Source organism: Limulus polyphemus, unplaced genomic scaffold, assembly GCF_000517525.1.
Source record: "Limulus polyphemus unplaced genomic scaffold, Limulus_polyphemus-2.1.2 Scaffold7755, whole genome shotgun sequence".
Taxonomy (NCBI): domain Eukaryota; kingdom Metazoa; phylum Arthropoda; class Merostomata; order Xiphosura; family Limulidae; genus Limulus; species Limulus polyphemus.
The window spans coordinates 1-5,466 of record NW_013673365.1 but is presented as its reverse complement, the minus strand read 5'-3'; the positions used below and the strand labels follow the sequence as shown (position 1 = coordinate 5,466).

General features: G+C 31.3%; 1 protein-coding gene across 1 annotated transcript in view; it reads right to left on the bottom strand.

Moving 5' to 3' along the window:
- LOC106474841 (ubiquitin-like protein 3) overlaps window positions 1-4,397 on the bottom strand; it is a 13,538-nt gene extending 9,141 nt beyond the window's left edge. Inside the window, exon 1 of the mRNA XM_013935536.2 lies at window positions 3,807-4,397. The gene's annotated coding sequence lies outside the window, so the exon portion shown is untranslated. The remainder of the gene's footprint in view (window positions 1-3,806) is intronic.
- Between the last annotated feature and the right edge of the window lie 1,069 nt (window positions 4,398-5,466).

Genomic DNA, 5,466 nt, shown 5'->3' with positions numbered 1-5,466 from the left:
AGTCACATTGCACGGGAGTGCTGGGCAGCAGTAGTCACATTGCACGGGAGTGCTGGGCAGCAGTACTCCCATTGCACGGGAGTGCTGGGCAGCAGTAGTCCCATTGCACGGGAGTGCTGGGCAGCAGTAGTAACATTGCACGAGAGTGCTGGACAGGCAGAATGAGTCCTGGACAGCTCAATTCACTGTAGCTACAGCCTTGCAGACAAGGTGGTTGTGACAGAATGGCAATGATTCATGGACCAGTACTTGAGTAATACTAGCTTACATAATCACCTAAGTCATACAAGAGCGAAAGGTATACCTCTCCTCTTCAGGGGAAAATGGAAAAGTCCACTTTTTGAAAGCACTCGGGTTAGTACTTCACATCTTTGTGTTAACCTAGCAAAGATGTCAACAAAACCTAGATACCCCTATTGAAGCTATTCAAATAACTGATTCAAGAAACAGTCCTTCCCTGAAAGTAGCAGCTGATAAGTAGCTAAAACATGATAAAAAATGGTTAGAATTTTTATCCGATTATTTAAAAAGAACTATTAGAATTCAATGATTTTAAACGTTGCAAACTTATTAACCATAACAATGACTGATATCCAATCAGCACAACCTTATAGTAATTACCTATATCATTTAACATTAAAAACACACATTCATTTGATGCACCTATCATGTGGATTGTTTTATTAGACAGCAAAAAAAACAAAAAAACTAATAGATAAAATTTGAGATTAACTTTCTGCTGATTATGTAGCTTCTGCAAAATATTTTTGTATGTGATATTTATATCAATTCTCAGCTTTACAAATTCAAATATATTTCTTAAGAAATGTTTAAAGAAACAATTAAACATTATTGTCTACGATGTAGATTTCAATTACTGATTTTTATGACAAAGATTTCCAATAGTTTTTATTTTATAACAATAAACGAGTGTTTTCCATTTGATGACCACCAAAAGATCATTTTGAAAATAACACTAGTAATGCAATAAAATAAAATAACTAATAATAAAACATTATATGATATTGATTTAGCAAATTCTTCAATATTAAACAAAATTTTTTTGAATACATCTTCATCTTTGTTTCATTCACAAAGATAAGAGTCAACCATTTGGTGAAAAGTTCCACAATGATGCTTGTTTCTTCCCTGCCACATACTTTCAACATTTTGGGTGTGGCTGCAAGATCGACAAAATTTTCACTGTGATTTACTGTTTCATTCCAGTAAAAATAACCTTCCACATGTTGGGTGGTCACCGAACGAAAAAGATCCAAATAAATTTTGTCTGTTTTGACTCAGGATAAAAAAACAAAACAGTTTAACTATGTCTATAATCAATGATGTGATAAAAACAAGAGGGAATCCTCAATAGCCACAGCATATGGAATTATTTTAGGCAGGATTAATCTATGAAACCTTTTTTTTCCTATTTTATTACTCATCAGGATCTTTAGGCAGGATAAGAGTAAATTAATCTATGAGACCTTAGGCTTGGTCAAATAGATAAATCAGAAGTTTGACCTCCTCAGTCCAAAACTGTAATTAGATCTTAATCGGTCAGGAGATGACGGAGATATGAGCTAAAAGTTTACACATGAAAAACATTCAGAGCCATTCTATTAGCTGCAGCTAATAACTTGTACAAAAATTACAATCAAACAGACTTCTTGCAACTGTCAATCACAATTATATTAAATAAGTTTTAATCTGTTCTATATTCAGATGTATATATATATTACATTTTTTGTGATATTCTTTACTTATTCAAGGAGTTACTTAGGCTGATAAAGTCTCATATAAACACATCAGTCTTATTAGCAAAATGTGATGTCGTATGGTCAAGTGCAGTATGATCCAACTAAGCCTAACAATTCTCAACCTGATCTGGTTCCACATCTGGAAGCTGAGATAGACGTTTTACATAACACCACAACAACTAAGTTTTTTAAACACTGATTTTTTTTAATTAAAAAAAAACTTGTATGAATGCTACATGGTTCAATTCTGTTAAAAACCACTTCTACATTCTTCCTATAGGACTATGAATGTTGTATTATGCTCAAAAATAACAGCAACATTTTTATCCTGAGCATGCTGAAATCAATAAAAAATAAAAATGTACAATTAAAAAAAATATTAATGTATAGAATGAAATAAAACTTTAGTGTATAAATTTAAACCAATTAGATTTTTCTTTAAATATGCAATGCCCATAAGTTTATTTTATATACATTTTTTATTCCAGTGTTGTCAAGCGCTTCACTACAGGTCACAGAGTAAAAGCTCATAACAAACAAGAGCAATGAAACAATTGCTCACGTTTCTTGCTTTTATTTGCAAGTAAATATTTAAATAACCCAAGCCATTGTATACTGAAACTTCAGTTACTAGTTAAACATGGTTTCTGTAAATTCACAGTACTGGAATGTTACTCATTTTCTGTAGCTTACCTAATATTAATAAATACTCAGTAGTAAATAACACACAGTTAAATGATAAGTAAATTTATAATTTATATACATTCAGTCTTATTTTTGTACGAATCCACAAAATGATAAACTAGTAAAACGTAGACCTAAGGAATTATAGTTTCCAGCCATGGAAGTGTGTGAATTCAAAGTTGCAGTTACAAATATATAGATCTTCCATAAAGAAATCACTAAATTATTATACACCAAACAAGTGAAAAAACGTCTACAGTGCTACTACACACTGAGTTTGCACTATTTATTTCATGGAAACCATACACCCACTAGTTGTAAATTGGTTATAATAAGATTGATAAAGTTTCCTCCACCATTTTGTGGAGATGAATGGGTGAATATTAGAACCAAAAACAGTGTCTGTGAGCAGATTCTTGACCAATAGGAGTCAGTGATATACAAAACAATTGTTTTCTTCATCCTCTACACTGATCTGGGTTGTTGTTGTTTATCCAGAAGCATTTTCTACTTTAAAACACACAAACAAAACTGTAAAACCCATCAATAAATACTTTTTAGTCATTGAATTTGAAAAGCAAAGCCATACAAAAAACTGTGTGGTCCATATTACATAAACCAATATATATATATATCTGCCCAAACCCGACTAACAGCATGTCAAATGAATGATGAATTGTAACTGTAGGCAGTGTCTGTTATGTATTGATCACGAGTGTAAAATTTCTCCTTTACTTTAAGAGGTAAATATGTAAGTTAATACTTGACTTTGAATATCTGGTTGTTGACAGTTTTTATTTCATTTATCAATATAATGTAAATTTACACATACAAGTTTTCAATAGAAGTATCTTATTAGGACTAAATTTTATCTTGCCTGTCACAAGCTTCACACGATGTTTCAGGTCATCAGTTTTATATCAGTCACAGATAATCTTTTAGCATTGTTCCAATAAGACAGTCACATGATGTGAAAGGTCAAGTTACAGGTACTATTATTAATTCTTTTTCATTAATTATTAAATATATAATTCAAATTGCAGTGTAAATAACTAATTTTTGACTGTGGAATCCAATAGTGTATAAATTATTTTACTTTCACTATTTAAAAATCATCAAGACCCCCTCCCCAACTAGTAATAGTAAACTATGAAAAAAAGTTAGTTACTAATGTTAGCCCAGAATCTAAATAAACAGTAGATATTAAAAACTGAAATCAAAATTAACTGCTGTAAAATGAACTTTTTTAAAATTACATTATTACTTTCGATTAAGCAAGGAAACAATTTTATTTCTAATCAATAATATTAAAAGTACAATATACTAAATATTAATAATATGTTGTACTAAAACACTACTTACACCAGATCATCCAATTCAAATAAAGTGTCGGTGGCTACTGTTGTTCTGGGAGCATTTAATTGATATCTTGCTTATGAATACGACGTTTAAATAAAATTTATTATATATTTAGATGTAGGCCTAACCAAATATGGCTAGGCCTGAATAGCTTTTGATCAGTCAAAAACAGTACCAGTTCACTACCATTACGACAACACTGGTAGTTCCACTGACAGTCAGAAAACTAACGTTACTGATACACAGTACTTGCTGTATTTAGCCTTTTGTAGCACTAGCAGTACATTGTATCATTAGTACGCAGTTTAGTAACTAATAGTAATAGTGAATACTATTGTATTACTAGTAACAGTAGACAAGAAAGTAGGGTAGACCAATATAGTATTTACCACAGATGCACTTTGAATATAATATATGCAATAACCTTTGGGCATACGTCGTTCTTCTTATACTTTAAAATATACCGCATATTAACTTTTTCTTAAATAACTATATATATTAGCAACTAGCCTAGTACCAACCAACCCATCCAAGTAACTAAAAATGGCGAAGTAATACATAGGAGAAATAAATTGCATTATGGGAGTACGTCATATTAAACGCACTTTCGTGTCCGCGCCACCTTCGATCTAGTTAAATTTTAATACATTAAGGTATTTTTGTTGTAAATTTAAAAATGTATTATATTTAAAACCTTTAAAAGTTATTGTTTAAACTCTAAAATCTGGCGATACATTAAAAGCCAATAGGCCTAAAATTGTGATAAAATTTAATTTCTTACAAGCTTCTAATTTTAAATTCGAAGTAGATAAATTAATTTAAAAAGAATACGAAGAAAAAGAAACATTTGCAATTTACGTGATTTTTATCAATTGTGCGAAAGTTATATACACGCTTCGTACAGTCACATCAATGTATTTATATTAAGACCAACGATCGTTAGCTAATGTATGAACAATATTTTATCACTCTTTAGTTTATTTTGTAAAAGCTACATTTATTCATTTTCTTTAACTTTAACCTCCACATTGCACAACGAGTTATCTGCGCTGTGGCTATCACGGGAATCGAACACCCGAATTTTAGCGTTATAAGCCGTTCTAGCTTACCGCTGAGCAACACAATGGATCTAAGTTGATTACATTTTATGTATTCAATAAATATGTCTCCACGAACCTAAGAGCAAAATATTACATTCTCTAAAAAATATACGATTTTCACAGAGCAGATAGAATGCTGATGCTTCTCCCCCTCCCGGTGGCTCAGCGATAAGTTTAAGGGCTCATATTTAAAATTTGGAGTTCCATTCCTGCAGTGGACACAGCATAGATAGTCCACTGCGCATGAAAACAAAACCTATAAACAAACAGGTTGATTTGCCATTTTAATTACTCTCTTCTTTGTTATTCATATTTCCGAAATTACTTATTTACACCTTGATTTAATAATCGTTGAAACAATGGTTAACTGGAAGATATAAAAATACAGAGGACAAAAACACTACCTGCTATTCACCTTACTTTGCACATTATCATCATATTTTACCCTTTCCTGACTTGTATCGAGTACGTATTTAAATGAATATATACACCTGGAAAAAAGTTAAGCACCCCCAAATATTTTTCAGGATTGCTTATTGAAAATAAGGTTTAATTTTCATGAT